This window comes from Palaemon carinicauda, chromosome 30 (genome assembly GCF_036898095.1).
Source record: "Palaemon carinicauda isolate YSFRI2023 chromosome 30, ASM3689809v2, whole genome shotgun sequence".
NCBI classification, from domain to species: domain Eukaryota; kingdom Metazoa; phylum Arthropoda; class Malacostraca; order Decapoda; family Palaemonidae; genus Palaemon; species Palaemon carinicauda.
In genome coordinates this window covers 65469498-65489312 of record NC_090754.1, presented here as the reverse complement: position 1 = coordinate 65489312, position 19815 = coordinate 65469498, and the positions used below count along the sequence as shown (strand labels likewise).

General features: G+C 34.5%; 1 protein-coding gene across 2 annotated transcripts in view; it reads left to right on the top strand.

Moving 5' to 3' along the window:
• The window catches only part of LOC137623223 (delta(14)-sterol reductase TM7SF2-like), a 98697-nt gene that overhangs the window by 9585 nt on the left and 69297 nt on the right, over positions 1–19815 (top strand). Inside the window, exon 1 of one of the 2 annotated variants that reach the window (XM_068353945.1) lies at positions 2163–2431. The exons of the other annotated variant lie outside the window; for it this stretch is intronic. The gene's annotated coding sequence lies outside the window, so the exon portion shown is untranslated. Of the gene's footprint in view, positions 1–2162; positions 2432–19815 lie in introns of those variants that run through there. 2 annotated transcript variants of the gene reach the window in all.

Genomic DNA, 19815 nt, shown 5'->3' with positions numbered 1-19815 from the left:
CTCCAACGGGGAAAAATCCTTGCAAGGAAAGGGAATAGGGAAACAGAATAGTGTGCCAAAAGAATTCTATTTCGTTGAACTGGCATATTCTATGTACAGTACTTGAGATAAACCAGCTGTGGGTTGGCTTATTAAGACCCCCAAAATAGAGGTGAACATGCCATCCAAGTGGTTTATGGTGGAGGGAGAGATTCTGGTATTGGCATTTCTGAATGCCAAAGGACGACCAACAGAGATTCTAAGGTTCCCTTTATCGCCCAGTCTCTTTGGAGCTGATCTTTGACGATAGCGCTACGCATGGTTACTGTAAATATGTTTTTTATTGCTTAGGTTTTACTAAGTCTTCCGTGTGTACCCTCGACGAAGTTGAAGCTGTGCACCCTATCGGCATTCTTTCGAGAGATTTAGGTGAAATGATGATGAGCTGTATTGGTGGCTTAGCGTTGTTTTTGTTATATTTGTATGCTAGGGGGAGGAGATTTTTGCCCCTATTTTTATACATTATTTGATATATATTTTTAAGTGATATATATATATATATATATATATATATATATATATATATATATATATATATATATATATATATATATATATATATATATATCCCGGTGTTAATCGGGCTAGCTTTGTAAAAGTCGAGTTTGACTCTTTGTATGTGATTCATCTTGTTTTAATAATGATAAAAGAGGGGAGGAAATTGTAGACTTTTTTTCCCCAAGGCAAATAATAGTTATTGAAGATTTTAGTAAAGATGTGGTGTACATTAAGGACTTATTTTTTAATAAGTTTTACAGATGTCTTGGTCGATGTTTATCATAAATTGAACTTATCAAATTGATGACCAACAACTGTGTACAGTTTTTTGTTATTTTTAGTCACCAAAGTTATTAACTAAACGAATCATTTAGTTTCGTCACTTGATTATTTTAGTTTCAGTTTCGATGATTTTATTAGAAAAATTGACTAAATATTTAATTAAATCATATTAATTTGCCATTATACGCTTAATTATCATATTGTATATTTTCAAACTTAAAGAAATTAACCATGAAGCCAGCTATTATGAATTCGTAGTGGGTGATGTGTAAGACTAAACTTGAGGATTATCTGCAGATGTTTGACAGACAGTGTAGGGTACTGTAGTTTCTTGCCAGAGGAAGTTATGGTTGACCAGAAATGTAGGGGTTTGTTTAGCTCGCTTCTGGCCAAGTCAGTAGTTAAAAACTCGGTTATTGCTCGTAAAGTTACGAATCTCTCTCTCTCTCTCTCTCTCTCTCTCTCTCTCTCTCTCTCTCTCTCTCTCTCTCTCTCTTGCATAGGAATGATCTTATGTGAGATTCTTTGGAATGGAACCAAAGTGATATTTTATGAAATGTATTAGTTCCACTAGATGTTAATTTTCTTTTACTTTAATTTTTTTTTTCTGATTTTTATAGTAGTTTTGATGTACTGTATTCAGTATATCGAATAAACTGTAATATCATGGAAGTATTTTTCTAGTATTGAATAGTAATGATGTGTTTATAGTTGTTCATTACACGTTTTATATTTTAAACCAAATTTGTAGCTAAAATGTTCTGAAAGCAGATATATATATATATATATATATATATATATATATATATATATATATATATATATATATATATATATATATATATAATTATATATGCGTGGTGTTGTGTAAAGTTGTGATTATGTACTCTGCACGTAATGACATATCATATCATATGTTTGCATACGTCATTAAAAATATATTACAGTACATTGCAACTTTCTCATTTGCTATTCCTTATGCACACTGCCCTTGCATTAGAAATTGCTCCATTATTAACCAGAATGTTATTTCGGTTGTAATGTTTGATCAGTTTACAGTCATTAAATTTGGGACATGGCAAATAATTTGATCACCGGCATTGTTAGTTCGTTCTGAGTGCTCTGAGTATTTGATCTTATTAGAATATGGAATTTACTTGATGGTGGGGTTATGAGGTTTATAGTAATCATGTAATTCAACGACATGTTCTCGAACTATTCTAAAGTTTAACCACATTAAACGATTAATATTTCAACTCTGAATGTGGCGTATGAGCACTGAAGCATGTTGAGTGTGTTCGTACATCGGAGTGGCCGCTTGGCTGTAGAGAACTAGAGATACGACGAGCCAGTCTGGTGCTCAGAACGGCGACCAAGCCACCCAACGTTTAGTGGTGGACACAGTTTGTTGGGATTGTGTTCGTGTGTGTAATAAATTTCTGCATAAAACACATGTATTTGTGCATTGCTCTTCCGTTGATATATGTGGGTGCCCTTTTTTATGTGTAACTTTGAAGCGAGCTAGTGTTTACATTTCAGCTTACCGGGATTAAGACGACTCGTGTGGATTTTTGGTGTTTTAACGAAGTATCTGTAACGTGATTGCTATACAGTAAGTATTGTAGTTCAATGGTCACATTTGTATATAAGACATAATTTCTTGTATGGTAATTGTGATATAACAGATAGATTCGATAGACCTCAACGAAGTTATGTTGCCTGAACTTGAAGTTGTTGATTTCAGCTATATCGTGGAGTTGACAGGTGTATCAGATACCCGTGGCTGTCACGAGAAAGGTTTGCAGTATTGAATTGCCATAAGTAACGCCAGCGTATTAAATAATAATTGATTACAGAATGAACCGTAGCCTTTGTACTGTCTGTTTACTGTTTTATAGTTCTCTTTTAACAGGGGATAATGAAATTGGCTTCAAACCGCTGGTTAAATAATCTAGGCATTCTCAAAAATCAAAGACGCGTCTCTGCTTTAAAATCTTGCTGTCAGATGTAAAGGTTAACGTGGATAGCTTGATTGGTGCCTGTTTGAATATAAGTTTTCTTTGGGGATATGGGTCCTATTACGGGAATATCAAAAGGGTTATTATATGTAGAGTAGTTAAATGCATTTTATATGTAGATGCAAACATTCATGATCTACCTGAATTGTTTATCATTTCCGTCAATATCGTACCGTACGTCAATAGTTGTCAGGCAGTAAGCATTTCAGTTACTCGGTCCTGAAATGATGCCAATAAACCTACGTGGCTGATTAAAGTACTGCGTGTTTATAAGGGATTCAATGAAGCTCCGTATTCCAGAAAGGTGGCAAAGATACCAAGTACACGACGTTGTCTCGAATTATATTACGTAAACATTTAGGGATTGATCTCTTGTGCCGCTTATGACCAATGAAAATGGGCGTAAATGTTTTTAATCAGTGGGACATTATTGTTATTTGCTTAAATGGATGTAAGGTAGTTATGACAAGTATAATAAAACCGGAAGTGGGAGAATTATTGTCATCTTATGAGACCTTAGCTTTAATTGCGAAAACAAGCGATGGCCGGCAATTTTCAAACTGAGTTTCCTTGAAGTAAGAATTAATATTTATTTTTAGTATTCCTTACTTCGGTATTTGAACTTACAGAAGGGTTAAATGGTTATTTAAAGGCGTTGCTTTTGTAAATATGTGAAACAAACGAAATATAATATAACGAGGCTGGATTTTAGCAGTTTAGTTAAAACAAACTTATTTTAGTAGGTGATAAGACTTCCATACTCTTTTCTAAATATGGGTCATTGCATTGTGAAGTGGAAGCCAAACCCTGGAAAAGTGTGATGAAACGAATTTGGGGCAGAATCTGAAGAGGAACCGTTGAAACTGGCCGTGAACGCGCTCCATGAATGAACTGGATTTTGACAGCCGGCGTTGCCATCGGCGTGGAGCAGGGGTGCCATGTTGCGTTTCTTCGTCTGATCGATAAGTTAGTCTGGCAGACCCCCTTGAATTTCGAGGACACGTGCATTGGGACGCGTTAAATCTAGAAAGATATAAAACCATAAAGACATTCTTCGTGTAATGTATCCAAGTCTTAGTCGTTGTAGCAGCTGGTCCTCTAATTCATGCTGATAACTTTTTCTTTTTTACCACGGAATATTTGAAATCTTAACGGCAGCTCCAGCTCACTTTTCTAGCAGTCTTAAACAGACGCCTGCCTGAGCAGCCTTATGCTGACCGAGAGTCCGAGACTCGAAGAGCTTGCTCTCTCCCTCCACCAAACTCCTTCGGCATTTCTACCCTCCTAGTTTCTACCTCATCCCTCCTTTCTCGTAGAGTCTATATAGTAGTTTATAAGTAGTGGTTTGATCGTAAGCATCTGTGGTTGTAAACGAAAATTAGGATTTTCAGTAATGGTTACTGTCATGCCTTTGTGTATGAAATTTTTTTTTTTATTCTTGAATTAGTCTTGACATTCAAATTTAGGTAGAATTAACTTCTCTTACACTCTATTCAGGTTTTAATTTTAAAATGGAGTTTAGGTATCTTTTCGATTTAAACGGTAACATTTTTTCAATTTTGTTAGTGAGTAGTTTTAGTAAGCTTTTGGAACAGAACATGTAAGGAGGACAGGTTAATCCTGGTTTCAATATGCCGTGTGAAAGTAACTAGTAAGTCACTATAATACCAACCATATATATTTACTTTACCTTAAGGGCTGGTTTTCTGGTCTTATGCTGCAGGGGAACCCTACTTTCTACAGGACCTTAGCGTACAGTTTATCGTACACATTCTTAGGTATTCAGCATTTCACACATGGGCAAACCACACTTTTGTCGGATTTCGTTTGTACCTTAGAGGGACCATCAATATTTAATTCCATACGCCTTAGAGGGGCCCCGCTCCATTTACGTATCAGTACTATGTATTTGGCTGTTGTACATAATTCTTTCTTGGTGTTTTTGAAGTAGTGTTTTGAGGTGTGTCAGACTAAGCCCTGTGAGGAAGAGTCTTGCCTTCCATTCCCCCCCCCCCCCCGCAATTCCTTCGGGCCAAGTATTTTGATTGTTCTTGTCCTTGAGATTGTTTGATGTGCGACAGTTATACGCTCTCTCTCTCTCTCTCTCTCTCTCTCTCTCTCTCTCTCTCTCTCTCTCTCTCTCTCTCTCATGATGGTGTCGTTCTATGGCTGCTTTCTTTAAAAAAAACTACTTTCTCTGTAGATGCGTTCTGGCTTCTTAGCAAAGGGAACTGATATGAGTTACTTTTTAATGACCACTCTTTAGTGTAAATTCCCTTGCAATTTTCTCTAGCCTAAAAGGAACTGTACTTGTTCGAATAGTTTGTGCAGAAGTGAAAACGAAAGAGTTCTATTCATATGATTTATAATTGCTCTTTCGTTTCGCTGTTTACTCTGCAACAGTTTCTTGTCGCAAAATGGTTTTATGCATTTTATAGAAAATGCATTTATTATTATTGACGTTTTTATAATATTTTAAATGTGATGGATTAAAATTAAAATCATTGATGCCCGTTTGAAGAGAGGGAAATTATTCATAAACATTAACAACTTCAGCAACTTAGGTTTGAAGTCGGACGAACCAACATTGTCTGTATGTAAAGTGTCGGTTTACTAGTAATTCCAGAGTAAATAGCATTTTAATTAAAGTTGTAGAACTACTGTGATTACGTTGTAGAATGTTTGCTACATAATTTTGTGAATTGATTTCTTAGTAAAAAAGATGACCATATAAATAAAAAACACTATCTGAAATGATGACCGAAATGTACAAATTAAGGTAATTAAAACAAAGTTGCCGTTTCACCCTTTGTGGCTCAGTTTTATTAAAAATTTAATAATTTCTGAAATTTGAGGGAACAGATGTCCTTGATATGAATATTTCAAAAATAAGTTCACACTTGACAACCCGCAGACTTTTTATTAGCGTGTTAAGCATGGCAGCTTTGTCATATTAGAAGTGAAGGGACAAGGGCTGGATGCTTTCAGTCATCTCGGGCTAGTCCTTGTAGATGATTCTGATTTTATCCCTTATTGTGTTGCCTATATTAAATATTATTAAGTGTTTTTACTGACATGCTCCCTGTAGTTGGCTCTAAAGGGTTGATATAAGAAGAAATATTAATGTTTAAGGTACTATTAAAAATGTCACTCCAGTTTAAAACTTATATTACATGGATAAATGAAGTGAAAAATAAATTCGTTACAGGGCTGAAGTGAAAAAGGTGATGTTCTTGTGTAAAGATATGACTATTAAAATCTATTTCAATTATGTATTTTTTTTTACATAATTACTTTTTATTGCCTTTATTGCCGTTCTTCACCCTGCGTTATATACAAATTTAGATTAGCTTATTTTTAATTACAATAAATTTTTTTCCAAACCAAAATACTCTTAAAAGCAATATGGTATACACAATTCTAAATCACATGTCTACTACACATTAACCTCGACATAAGCCAATCGTTGGGTGTTTGGATAAGTCTGTCTGGAGAATTTCAAATATTCTCTGTGCCCAGGACCCATAAACTCCCAGTGCCTCGAGTGTACCCTTAATTTTGATGTCCTTTGAATGCCTGGTTTTTCTCTGGGCATGTAAGGCTGTGTATTATGCACTCTTTCATTAGAGTTTGTTGTTATTTTTGTTTATTATTAAGAAGGCATTGTTGTCATTACTTTTTAAAAATTGTTTTTGGCTATCAAATAGGGAACGCAATAATGATGGCTTACATAATTTGAAATTGATAAGTTCTAGGAATCTCTCTCTCTCTCTCTCTCTCTCTCTCTCTCTCTCTCTCTCTCTCTCTCTCTCACCTGCATTCTCCTGCAGTACAGTATATCCATGTTTTCGTTGGTATACATCCAATTGATATGAAAATAATGTTGTGTTGGCTGTTTGATCGATGCCAATTGCTTTGGTGTGTATGTTTAAAAAGTTGGTAATTAAATTAATGTACATTGTAATTTTTCTCCTGTACATATTTTTTGGTTTCTTATTGTACAGCGCTTAATGTTAAGGCAGGGTTGGATTTAAACCCAAAACAAGAAGAAACAAGAGAAGTGTTCGCTCCTTTATAATGTATAATCTGCGACAAAACTAAACAAATTTAACCATAGAATTTTTATTTTCATTCAGCAAAATCTCTATTGTGAGAAATTATAATAGTTGAAAATCTCCCCAAAAAACCTTGTCTATGTAACTTATTCATATTTTCTATTGATTTTTGGGGTTGTTTGTTATGTTTCGAATCCGGCTCAGCACATTTTACCACATTTCTCTAGCAACATTCAGACATCCGAAGCATATTTGTATTTATTAATCAGTATCTTCATCAATAGTGAACTTCCATTCGCTGGCAATCTTGCTACACGTAAACGAACTGTTTTCCTCAAATAGAGAAATGTTAGTTTGGTCTGGTTTTCAGATGATTCAAGTTTCCCCTGTTAAATGTTGAAAACAACATTTGAGAAAATACTTACTTTAGAACTCAAAGAGTAGGGGTGTGGTAGCTGGGGGAGGGGCGAAGTTGAAGATATTAACAGAACTTCCTGTATCATATTACGCCTTGTCAGACTTTTTATAAAATAACATATATAACATCTAATGACATTTTCCCAGATCAAGACCAAAGGGGGATATGACCCCCCTACATTTTTTTTAAGGTTTCGGTGATATTTACATTTATTGGCACAGAGGAAAGCCTTACGGAAACTGATCATCTCAAGTCCACGTTTCACTGTGCGTTTTCAAAAGAGAATTCGTCCTTTGAGGCATTTCCCGCCAAAATCATAACCTTATTTCGCGCGCGCACAAACTTATTTTCGCAATCTCTCCTTATCTGCCGGTTTCTTTTAGCTGATAGGAAATGTTGGTGAAAGAAGAGTCGGGACAGTTAGCTAACCAACCATGGTAGGGAATAGTTTGGAAAGTTAAGTATTAGTAAGAGTACAGTAGTGCAAAGTGGTTTAACCATAATTTTATTTATATAAAGGAACACATGTTTATGGTCTTCATGTTGATTTGATACAATAATTGCATAGTTTTCTTTTTCTTTTTGTGTTCTTTTTTATGATTTGCACCCAGACGGTTTCAGATGTCAAATCCAATGTTTCAACCGATTATTCTCCCATGCTTAACCTATCCATGTCTGGGTCTGGACTACTCTTATTAATCCTGGTCTGGGTTTCCCTGTCGCTTACCCTTGTGGATCGTGGTGGCTTGCTTAACTAAGCCACCAAGGCCTTTTGGTCGTTTATTATTTAATATTCAGACTGGCGCAGGAATGTCGAATTTTTAACCTTGGGGTGCTATGGTGGAACTTGTTTGACCACCTCCCCTCCCCCCTTCGTGTAGATGACCTCGTAAGTGGTTTAGAGGGGTTGGTTCTATAGGAATCTATTTGAATCTTGCTGGTGCATCTGGGGTTGGCATAAGATTTTTTTTTTTTTTTTGTTAGTTTGCTTGTTTGAGGTTAGCAGTTTAAACAAAATCTGAAATTTGGTGCAAAAATGTATCATATTTAAGACTGTGGTGGGAATTTTAAGTACAGTGCTCTCTTATCATAGGTTCTATTGAAAACCAATTTTATGTAATTTATCTGTTTTTTTATAAGACTTTGTTCTATTTAGTGGTAATCATTTAAAAAAATTTTCCTCGCTAACCACGCGGTGTAAGTGCATATAGTCCGCAAGCAGAGGGATCAGTGTTAGATTATCAAACTGGACGAATACTAACATGTTAACATAACCAGCAATTTTAATTATCCACTTAATCGACAGATGCTGGTCGCTGATGGGTTGGAGAACAAGTGTATCGTAAAAAAACTAAACTTTCTTTGTCCATTTATTGCTCTTTTAAATATATAAAAGTTAGTACGTAATACCTCGTCTGGGCAATCTCTCTCTCTCTCTCTCTCTCTCTCTCTTCTCTCTCTCTCTCTCTCTCTCTCTCTCTCTCTCTCTCTCTCTCTCTCTCTCTCTTATTTATTTAATTATTGCGGACGTTCCTTTTGAATTACAAGAAAACTACTGGAGGTCATACGTGTTAATTAAAATCTATTCTGCCACACAATAATAATGCCTTTTCCTTTTCGGAGTTTCTTCCCCGTATCGGCTTCTTTATTTTACGCCAAGGCCTGTCACCTAGCAGGGTGATACAAGTTGCAGACAGACGCACCTTCATCAGTTAAAGTTTATACTTGGCCGAGACCCAGTGGTGTGAATAACATTCTTGTTTTGGGTAGATGCAGGTGTTGATTAAGACCTGTAGAACGACCTTCCTGCTAGAGATTCGAGTGCTAAGTAGTACTCTTAAACTTTAGAATGCGTGATGCACACTATTCAATCCTATATTTCGTCCTCTTTATATATATATATATATATATATATATATATATATATATATATATATATATATATATATATATATATATATATTATATATATATATATATATATATATATATATATATATATATATATATATACGAAACATTAAAGTAGCTGTTTTTAAAAGATTTTGTTGTTGTAATTGTTCACTACTTCTCCTGTAGTTTATTTTCTTATTTCCTTTTAGACCCCTTGGTTATATAAATCCTGTTTTCAATAGTAATAGTAATGCTTATTCAAGAGTTCTATGTCTGTCCCCATTAGCAAGTTTATCTTTTTCTCATTTGGATATTGAATTCTTTTAGTTTATGCTAAGGTTGCTGGTCTTTTATTGTCTTTGTTTTACAAGTTTGAATAATGATTATTGAAAGTATGTACTATTCATCTCGCCCCAATCTTTTATTTGTATTGTGATGTTCTTATGTAACGCTTTCTTTTCTCGTTTTTGGAATTAGGATGAATTCATCGTAACAGAATTTGGAAAATGCATAGAGGGTATCAAAACTATTAGGCTCACACCATGGGACGCTAGGATATATACACTTACAAACCAAGGAAATGATTATAGAATAAATCTTATACAATAGATTTCAAATAAAAAAAACGATTTCCCCACAAAGAGTTCATTTACTAAGTGTTAGCTATTAATTGGAGCTTAATTTTTTCCCACAGGCGTTTTATTTTTATGTTGTGTGAAGCTGTTTTCAGAAAGGATTTTGAGTCTTTTAGATAACTAGCAGTCCTCATTTTACGGTCATAAATACGGCTTGTGTTATTTGCTTTCAAATGAAAACATACTTTTGGGGCTGTTGTGGTGTGTTTAAGAGGGAACAATTACTTTTGGGGGTTTAAGGTTGAAAGCTTTGAAATAGTTAACATGCATGAATAAATTTGCGACCTGTAGGCTACACTGTACGGTGATTTGAAGGCATTTATTGATGCAAACCAGTGTGTACGCGTGTGTGTGTGTGTGTGTGTGTGTATATATATATATATATATGGATAGATAGATATATATATAGATAGATATATATATATATATATAGATAGATATATGGATAGATAGATAGATATATATGGATAGATAGATAGATATATATGGATAGATAGATAGATATATATGGATAGATAGATAGATAGATAGATATATATAGATATATATATATATATATATATATATATAACAAATACAGCTGTTTCTAGTTCACGGGGAACAAAGGTCTCAAACATGTCCTTATGCATGTCTGGGGTTAGGCCAGTTTTCATCATCACGCTGGCCAAGGCGGATTGGTGATGGTGGGAGACTTCTGATCGCTCACAGCAAACCAACCAAGTATGGGTGGCCCTGATTAGTACAGTTCTGTTATTTTTGGACGTTCATGACATTTTTGTTTGTAGTTTATTTCAGTTTTTCTTTGTTCTGTTTATAAGTACTTTATTGTTTTTTTGCAAAGGGCAGTTTAGTACAACATATTCATCTCCTCTGGGCTTTACCAATAAGTAACTTTGAAATTACTGAGGCAGCTTTTAAAAAAAGATGACAATGAAATTGCCACGGCATTTTAAAAAGAAAAAAAAATACTATAATCGAGAGTGGTAGAGGGATAGTGATTTTACAACTTGTTTATACAGTAGTGCTACCAAACAAATTAATGAATTTTATGGCACGATCATTTTTCTCTTCTAATGATCAATAAGTACCTTATTTTTTCAATCTACACCAGAGATAAGTCAGAAGGCATTGATCGTAACATCCTTTATTTGAAGATTACCTTCATTTCCTGGTCTTATCACACATGGGAACACTGTCTTACATGACATACAATATCTGTATGTCGTATACATTCTTATGTATTTCGAATAGCGTATTTCACGTCATTTGTCAAATCCACTTTTTGAAGCACATTGAAAACAAAGGTTTCAACTTAGTGAATATTTTAATATCTTCAATTATTCAGTCCTCCAGATGTCTAGTGGGAACTGGTTACATACTGTATAGTCTTTTGGCCGTATATTTTAAAACTCTAGAATGATCATCTTGGCTCCAATAACTTGGAAAAACCAGTCATGCCAATAAATCCTTAATCTTTGATATGTTTTGACAGAAATGAGATATTCGTAAAAAAAAAAACAGCGTTTAATTGTATATTCGAAAGAGCAGGCGCGTGAGGTACTCGAAAGATATAGGATTTGAGGCGAGTTGGAATGTGTGTCAAGTGGAAGAAGATTATGTAGTACTTAGACTACTGTCTGCACATTTTCTTTCCCTTTTAACTTTCTTTGTATAAATTTTATTCGCCAACAACACTCGGTTTTCATGTACTGCTGCGATGTATCTAATTCAGTATCAAGGCGGTTTGAAATTTAAGCCTTAACGTTAACTTGTGCGTGTCGCATGAGAGAGAGAGAGAGAGAGAGAGAGAGAGAGAGAGAGATGTACCCTACAGTAATCTCTGCTTCCTCATAGTTTTTTTTCCAAGAGTTGGTTTCTTAATGTATCTGTGTTGCAATAATACTGACATTTTTAGCTTTGTTTTCGATTTTCCATTTTCACGATTTAATTATTAAATATTTATTTGAAAGGTATTTTTTTTTTTTTTTTTTTGTACAAACCCATTATGGATCTCTGGCTATAAGAAACTAAGTTACTCATTGGGGCACTTTTTGATAGACTTTATAACCGGAATTTTCAAATCAGTAAATATTAATGTAAAGGATAAAGCTTAAAACTATCTATGAAGTTGATGTGCATCCTCTCTCTCTCTCTCTCTCTCTCTCTCTCTCTCTCTCTCATCTTTATCGGATTGGCCAGGTGTGTTGTTTACTCCCATACTTTGGTACCCTTATTGTCTCTCCCTCCCTCGTTGTACGGTTCGATGGGAAGACATAGCAATTGAAAGAATAGGAGGGGGGGGGGGTTGGATGTAAGCCGTGAGGACGGTCGACGAACTTTGATTTTAAAACATCGCAGAGAGAGAGAGAGAGAGAGAGAGAGAGAGAGTGTGTGTTTGTGTGTGAGTTGAGGTGAATCACTGGTGAGCCAACTAAACAGGATGCGTTTATTTTTTTTTTGTCCCGTAATTTATAGTCTCTCTCTCTCTCTCTCTCTCTCTCTCTCTCTCTCTCTCTCTCAAAGTATTAGCCGTCAGTTTTTGTATAGACGACATTTATTTGAACTGCACACGAAATATTTGTCATTTATTTGAGATATAAAATTTTCCATGTTTATAGAAGTTTCTCATTTCTTTTTCTAGTTTAATATGACCAGTTATCACTAGTATCATTTAAACTTTGCACGGATATTTACATTAATGTTTAAGCTTCATATTTTGATTACTTTTCTATCCTTAAAACCGGGGTTAGGATGCCATGAATGAGGTAAGGACGGAGCAGCAAATGGTTGAGTTGAGTTGAGATGCAATTGACAGTAATGTGATAGTGGGTAATGAGTTTGAAAGGCCGCCTGAATGTAATTTCGGGTTAATTAATACGTTTGATTGCGAAGTGATGAGGATAGCTTAGTGAGTGTTCATTTGAAATATTGATGGACATTTCAAATATATGGCTGTATTTTTTATGATCTCTCTTACTTAGTGTGATTATGAATGGTTTTTATTTTGGAGCCTTATCCTTGAAGTACTAGATTCTTGTAATATCTCATAATATTATAGCAAAAAAACTATATAAGTATGATAGCGATTATTTCTGTTCTCTACTGTATCATATTTATTGACGTTGAACTCTCTCTCTCTCTCTCTCTCTCTCTCTCTGAGTATATAATATATATATATATATATTGAACTTTCAAAAGCTACTATTACTATAGTTATGTAGTCTGAAATCTGAGTGACCGTTTCAACTTACAGGGCTCGTGCACATCCGGACAAACGTTTCAAGCGTTACAAAGTGTTTATTTACTTTTATCTGTGTCGCGGATAATAATTTCTATGAAAACAAAAGTCGCGTGGCTTTGGCACAGTGCCACTCCAAGGGGGTATATGATGTCGTGATGTTTTATATGAAAAGTTCGTTAATCTGCGTACAACCATTGTTACATTGCAAAGTTTTCTTTTTATTATCATTATTATTTTATTTTTATAAGGGCTTCTTTTTAATTGCCTTAATTTTGTTTATTAATATTTCTTTGATTTTTAGGGCAATATGCCTTGCCTACAAGCTATGCTCTTAGACTAAACTTTAGTTTAAGGTTTTAGCATTGAAAATGTATTTTTTTATATCTATAATTTTTTGAAGATTTTGATTTCTCTCTGGTCTTGATCGCCTGTTAATTTGTTATGCACCTTATTCAACTTCAAATTTAGCTGGTAAACCAGTTGTCACTTCCTCTTGTTACTTATAGAGGATTATGGTAAGCGCATATCATAGCAAGACATAGTATTATTTAAAGGGAAGTGGTTACGAATACGGGGTAGTTCGTATGTGTCGTCAAGTAGTGCCGCTGTTGATACAATGGTCTTCGGATATGCATTCACCAGTAGATCTCTTATAAATACATTAGCTTCACTAGCGTTCATTCTGAATGCCCGGCTCCTTATATTACAAATCCGTATGATCTCAATAATCTCGGTCTGCCTGCAAGCACATTGTGGAGTTCAGGCAAAGATCCTGACAACTGAGATGCTAGTGCTTGCATGAAGTTGCAAGAATGTGCTGCCTTGCCACTTTTAGGGGTTTTCATTGCCCAGATTCTTGAAGGCAGCGTGGTCGAGACGTTCGGTGCTTTGTTTGCTTTGCTGTGCAGGTTGTGTAAAGTAATGTAAACTGGGTGGTTTTATTGTCAAATTTCCTTGACCTGTACAACATTATACGTTGAAGAAGTCTTGAAAGTTTGGATTTAATCTAGAGTATGGTGCAATAACATTTTCCCAAATCTCTCTCTCTCTCTCTCTCTCTCTCTCTCTCTCCTTATATATGTCATGTATGTCCTCCCTTGGAATGTTTTATTTTTAGAACCAATGTTATTGAACGATATTAAATAATGGACTGACCTTCATGCCCCTTCACCTCAAGCTGCCTTTGTTCTATAATTCGTTACATTCTAACTCGTATTCCCTATATATATATGTCTATATATATATATATATATATATAGACATATATATATATATATATTATATATATATATATATATATATAGTTCAGACAATTCTCAGGAATTGGACGCATTGAAGGCACTTTAAATCAACCGTCCTTGAAGCAGGAGGATCTACAGCAGGGAGAGGCCAAGCAGCAGTGTTTGCAATAAGTCTCTCTCTCTCCTCTCTCTCTCTCCTCCTCTCTCTCTCTCTCTCTCTATATATATATATATATATAGGCTGGGAGGAACGTAGAGTGTAGAGGTCCCCTATTTGTTTTGTTTCATTTGTGATGTCGGCTACCCTCCAAAATTGGGGGAAGTGCCTTGGTATATGTATGTATGTATGTATATATATATATATATATATATTTGAGAGAGAGGAATTTTTGACATACTTTGATCACAGATTATATAATGTAATTGATTATAATACATAGTTAAGACAGAAATAATCCAAGTAAACAAATCAAATGAGAATTCCCTGCATTTGGTTTATCGGATCAGACATTTGTGACAAAAAGACGCCAGTTGTTAAGAGTGGGGTTACTTCGTGTTGTGGATGGGAAGGGGTGGGGGGGGGGGGGTCGGGATACCAGGACTGTAGCGCTGAAGGGTCCTTGGAGTCAAATTTGAATCTCTTGGTATGTTTTAGCCGTTGAGATTCGTTTTCTTACAGCATCATGCTGTTTATATTGTGTTAGTTTTTAACAACGTTTTTGTTTTCATTTTCAGAATTCGTATTTCATATCAATTCCATTTTATATTCTAATAAAATACTAAATGATTATTTTACTGCTAAATGATCGTATTCGAATTGAAGGTCATTGATACAGAATCATTTGTGTTGATGAGCGCATGCGTCGGAACGTGTGGAAATACTTGCTCTGCTCATGGCAGCTGCTATGCAGTTACAGAGAACAGACTACAGTTGGTTAGAGCTGTATCTCTCTCCAGTTCTCTGCAATTGGTCTGATAAAAAAGGGTCATTCACTAGACGTCTTTTATTATCTGTCTGTGCAGGTAGCCTTGTCTTATCAAAATTCCTGTTTTTAAGTTTTCTTCTTGCTCTGCGTTACAGACTGAATTGTGATTCGGTTCTATACGAGATCTTATACCGTACAAGATCCTTACCAGATCGTTGCAAGCTAACGGTGACTGAGCATTATTATCTTATTTGTATCAGCAAGTTATCTAAGATATGTATTAGTGAGGGAAAAGAAGGATTGGTGCAAACAAAAGTCATCATCTCTTTGTCGTTCTGGGTTTTTGTGTAGATGAATTCTGAGTAGACTGATTTTATTTTTTTAATGGCTTTGTTGGTCCTGACACATGCGTGAGGCCCATGTTCCATGCAGAATCTACATTATGTTTATCGTATACATTCTTTAAATATTGGGTGTATCATACAGCGTAATCCTTGTTAATCGATAATCCACATTTCGAAAACAAGAAAGCCAGAATATCTCGAGTTTTCCGTATGTGTAGTGGGAGCTGCTTGTATCATTTTGAGTCGAATGATTGAACCTACTGTAGACACATCTTTGCTTGAATAACTTGAAACCATCCGTATTTGTTCTCGTTTTAATATGATTTGTATGCAACGCGATGTATAGCAAATTCTATTAATTATTTTGGACGTCCGGATCTGATAACTTAATGACTTATTGCACATGTCTTAAATTCTATTCGAATTTTGATAGGGAGACAGTGTAATTCGTTTATTTTAGGAGTAATCCTCTTTTGGGATGGGATACCTTTTGTTAGAATTATTATTCTTTATTATGTTTTGTAGTTTCTTATTGCACTTTGGCTAGGTTGTAAAAGTTAGTTATTGTAGTCAGTCCTATTAGTTGCATAGTTAATCACAAGTTTATTTTACAGAATATCCATCCAAATACTTCTTTATACAAACAATGTTGCTAAGGCGATATCCACCGATTATTATCCACATTATTTGTCCACTGAGAGACAAAGTAGACTACAGTCCAGTTATGCACCTAAATTTAGGTCACAAACTCAGCTCGATATGTGGACCAAGTTGTCATTAATATTTGTTTTAAATGTCACCATGCAATATTAGTTTTTTGTCATCCATTCCCTTTCTTTGGTAAGAACGGTATCAAACACATTTGTGGAGAAGTAAAAACTTAAGAAAGCCATTTCACTTTAAGACATTCAGTATAATGTGTTTTGGGTGGTTATGAGAGAAGGGGGTGGTGGTTTAAATCATCGGAGTATATCTCCGATTTGAATGCCGTCGAAGACAGAATATCATTACTTTCCTTGAATAGCAATTGTCTGTAAAAGCTTGTGCGATATCATATTGCATGGATGTTCCTATTTACATTCAGTGTCTCGACTAGATATCAATTTTTACAGTGCCTCTGCATCTAAATTAAGTCTTCCTTAACACCGAGCATGGTCCTTTCCCCGTTTTATTTATTCAATTTCTTCTTCTTTTTTACACATTAAAATCTAGTGAGTATTGTCATGTAAGCGATTCTTGCAAATATACTTACCTTGGTTAGTGAATAATTTTGCTCCGCGATTAAATGGATCGAAAAAAAGTATATAAATAATTTTACCTTTTTCGCATTGCGTAGATTTTAGTATAATTTATATCATTATTCAAATAATTTTACCTTTTTCGCATTGCGTAGATTTTAGTATAATTTATATCATTATTCAAGTAATAGAACAGTTTTTAAGTAGATTATGAACATTTTTCAAAGCATATCTGGTGGTATATATCAAATTTACCTCTTGTAGACCTAATTATTTTCAAATGTAATTACTTAAACTAATAGGGTAGCAGTACTAAAAAAATATGCTTTACTGTTGTATTTTTCATTATACACAAGTAGGAGAGTCTGCATTTATTACAAAACTCTTATTTCAAAATTATATGTATACCCCGTCAAAGTACCCTATATCGGTTATGTACTTTTATTTTTATTGTTTGAAGTCTTACATCTAAAGCTTCAACAAATTATACCATACATCTTTTAAAATTTTTCGGTAATACTTTAAAATCTATTTCAAATATCTACATAAGTATGTAATTAGTTTATGGAAGTCTTAGTTTGGATGTCAGGCCTTTGCTAAATGATGATATCCTTAAGGCTCATGCAAGCCAATTGAATTATACTATGTGCATGTAAGGCATTGCTAGGTAGAGTCCGTTCCCTATTTGGTAAGCATTTATAATGATTATTATTATTATTATTATTACTAGCTAAGCTACAACCCTTGTTGGAAAAGCAGGGTGTTATTTTATAAACCCAAGGGCTTCAACAGGGGTAAATAGTCTGGTGAAAAGAAAAGGAAATTAGGATGTAGACCTTATAAATGAAAAATATTGAATATCTTGATATCAGCAACAACGATAAAATAGATCTGTCATATATAAACTATGAAGAGGGACTCGAGTCATGTCAACCTGTTCAGCTTAAAAACATTTTCGGCAAGTTTGACTTTTGAAGTTCCACCCATTCAGCTGCCTGATTAGGAAGATCATTCCACAATCTCGTCAAATCGGGAATAAAACTTTTACAATACTGTGTAGTGTTGAGTCTTAGAATGGGGAAGGCAAGATGATTAGAATTAACTGTAAACATACAGGATGGTACAGTCTGTGAAAGATCTGAATGAAAATGATTGCCAGAATGATTTTAAAAAATTATGCACATGCACAAAGAAATAACTAAACGACGGTACAAGAGATTAATATCAAATATTATAAATTTAATGGAGGGTAACTTTTATCCAACAAAGTAAGATAGAAGAATCAGACCGAATGTATTTCTCAAAAGTAGATTTGCAGTCAAGAATCGTGCCAAAAATTTGAAAGAATTTTTATATAGTTAAACATTATCTGTCCACAGATCTGGATGTTGAAGAGCCATTGTCCTCGACCTACTTATAATCATACTTTGAATTTTGTTGGTGTTGAACTTCATGCCTCATAATTTATACCATGCAGTAAATTTAAGTAGATCTATATTAAGGGATTCAACAACCCAAGGTCATTCAATAGATGGAGTTGATGCAAAGAGAATAGGGTCATCTGCGTGTATATGGTATGAAAAGTAATGGCACCAAAAACACCAGATATCACATTTCTATACTCACTATAGTGACCATCAACTCGTTGCAATCTATTACTTAAAAGTTCAATAATGAAGGTGTCAAGATCAGTTCACACGCCCCACCCACCCATTCTCTCTCTCTCTCTCTCTCTCTCTCTCTCTCTCTCTCTCTCTGTTTTTGTTTATTAGACAAAATAATCTGGATTAATTTTACTGGTATATCGAGAATCCTTTCAATGAAATGAATCAGTTGCCGAAGCTGTGTAGTTATATTTCGTTCAAGCATAAAAACAACACTTTTCTACTTCTTATGGGAGAGTTTTTCTCTAAAATCCACTAAATGGTCTTTTCGATTTAATTCCCCTCCGTCAACAAACAAACTTCTTCATTAAGACATCCCATGGGACCCCCAGCCTCTTCTCAAGAGTTATACTGTATACACAAGCCCCATGACGTTTGTTGATTTAAGACCACTTTACAACAGAGCGACGCTTCTCGTTTTATGAATGGAAGGAACGGGAAATGAGGATTGGGAAACGTTAAGTGCCTGGCAGGGGTGTGATTTTAAGGATTTTAAGCTGAAATGACATTTTGGTCTTAATATTGTTTAAACGATTCTATTTGATTTCATTGTTATTGTATTTTCTTAGACCTTAAACAACTGTCAGCATAGGCTATAGTAGATTATTTATTTGGTCTTAATATTGTTTAAACGATTCTATTTGATTTCATTGTTATTGTATTTTCTTAGATTTTAAACAACTGTCAGCACATAGTAGATTATTTATAGGTACATTTACACTATGTAATTGATTCTGAAGGAGTAAATATGAGTATATTCAATTTGCGTTGCCGCAATGCACGTGTGTGTTTTTAAGTATCTGAACAATTGAAGTATTTATTTAGTTAATACTTTCCATGATTGAAGTAGTCCTATTATTTATGAGGGCATTATTCGTTTAAATTCTGTAGATGTGACGGTAGTTTTATTTTAGATCATATCTCGGGATAGTTGAGTTTTGCTTTTGATTTTAGATATTCATTTTGAAATATGAGTAATATAATTGAGTCATAGAGTTATTATTAAGCTTTAGTAAAAAATCCATTCTCTCTCTCTCTCTCTCTCTCTCTCTCTCTCTCTCTCTCTCTCTCTCTCTCTCTCTCTCTCTCTCTCTCGTTAAATCAACAATCGCATTTTGCTTACACTTTCATTTGGTCACATTGTGTTTTAGTGCCAAACCCCATTTCTAGAAAACTTCTTTCTTTATTCGTTGTTTATTCGATTTTTTAAAGGTTACTGTAAGTAGTAAATATTTATTTAATGGAGTTTTAAGTTCATTTATAAAGACTTGGGTTTTCGCAGCTCTCGGAACGGAGTAAAACATTTTATATGACTGATATGAA